Raw genomic sequence first — 1756 nt, 5'->3', positions numbered from 1 at the left:
TGCAAGTCCTTTGTGTTATTTCCTAGTTTTTATTTGCAGTCAACATGATTATTGAGGTCACCAAGAATAATTGGTATCATTATTGAGTAATTTTAATCACATTTGCACACAAAATGCTAACTTTTGCTATTCACTTCCATTATTTATGCTAAGCTAAAGCAAATGGACTGCTTCCAGATCAGGAGAATTACTGCGTTGGTTACTAACTGCTTTTTTCTTACTTATTCAACTGTGGGGAAAATGGAAATAGACCAAATTTCACTTAGGGGTGGAACATCTCTTTAAATATATTGAAACCCCATCAACAAATTTGCCAACTTTTGATTATGACCAGATTGATAGTTTTGAAATCTTGGCATTGCTGTTTTTTTCTACAGCGCCGTGTTTTCAAAATAAATAATTTCACAGGATCATTTTACCATTGCACAAACTCCAAAGTCTTTGCTGCCTCATCTTGATATTGCAGGTTGTAGATGTAAAATGTGGCAAACACCGCTGCAAGCCCTGTTGAAAATGTTGGCAGGACCCCCTCAAAGATGACATGGCCTTCAGCACTGACCATCCATCCACTCAGTTTTTGCTCATTGCCACCTGTGGTGGACAAAGATGAACGTTTTTGTTACATTTTCTCTCAAATTTTTATCCACACAATATTTTAAAACATCAGAACTTCATTTAAGGTCAGCAAGATAATTCTATTCTAGTAAAGGCTTTTTAACAATGTTAGGCAAGTACCTTTGGATCTCCTTTTTTACAAGTGTTTATATTCTTTTTACATATATACATATTAAGCAACTTTAAGCGAAACATGTGAATAGTGCTAATCAGTTCTGAACTCACTCAAAATCAGACGAGGGCTGGCTGGCAAACTTAGGCTGGTTTCGACATCCGCTGCCGTTGCAAACTCCTGTAAAACATGGACAAGTGTACATTAGCAAGACAGTATGCATATACATACAAAAATGGACGAAGCTCATAATATTTATGTGCAATAAGCCTACATCAGTAGTCAGAATCAGCCCATCAGGGGACTCCTTGAAGTGAGCCATCAAAAGCTGGACAACAAGGAATGTTAGATCATCAGTTTCTTCTTGTGCCAGGATTGCCTGGACATTAGCAGTCTTGACTTTAGTGCGGAAGTACTCCACAATGGCATTAACAAACTCCTCAATTGACAGCTCCAAGGCACGGAGGATGGCAACATCAGTCAGCAACTCAAAGTGAGAAAAAATTCCACGTTGTGTAAACAGGTATGGCCAGCTGGTTTGCAGATCAGTTAAGGAGGGAGCAGGGATCCTGTTTATATGTTTGCGCTGAAGGCTAAATGTGGTGTTCATCAAATCAGTCACTTCGGGCCTATCCTGTCTGTTAATGCCATACTTGCTGTGAGTGCTCTGTAATCTTTGACGTTTCTCTTCCACTGTGTCATCAGTTTCCTCTGGAGGAAGTTCTGGCTGGAATCTTGTACATCCATACATATCAGTTGGTCCCCGCTTGCAAGTGATTCGGACACAATCACGCTGCCATCTTTTTATTATTTTTACAAAATGCAGGACCAGAGCGAATACGGTTTGGTTAGAAAAATGAGACAGTCCAAATGTTACAGTTTTTGTCGATTGGTAAAACACGTTTTTCAAAACTGTACGTTTCTTTCAAAACTGCACACACAAAAGCCCAAACATAACACACAAATTCCTAAACCGTGGCTTCCCTTTGCAACAAAACCCTGCCATCACGCATCTTAACATGCTCCCAA

General features: G+C 39.4%; 1 long non-coding RNA gene across 1 annotated transcript; it reads right to left on the bottom strand.

Moving 5' to 3' along the window:
• Window positions 1–488: 488 nt before the first annotated feature.
• LOC139069928 (uncharacterized) lies at window positions 489–1099 on the bottom strand. Its single transcript, XR_011520598.1, has 3 exons — window positions 1002–1099; window positions 841–907; window positions 489–591 (listed from the first exon to the last, which is right to left on the bottom strand). It is a non-coding gene; the product is annotated as an uncharacterized lncRNA (long non-coding RNA).
• Window positions 1100–1756: the final 657 nt, after the last annotated feature.

This window comes from Nothobranchius furzeri, chromosome 5, assembly GCF_043380555.1.
Source record: "Nothobranchius furzeri strain GRZ-AD chromosome 5, NfurGRZ-RIMD1, whole genome shotgun sequence".
NCBI lineage: Eukaryota > Metazoa > Chordata > Actinopteri > Cyprinodontiformes > Nothobranchiidae > Nothobranchius > Nothobranchius furzeri.
The sequence above is the reverse complement of the archived record's forward strand: the minus strand, read 5'-3'. Positions and strand labels throughout refer to the sequence as shown.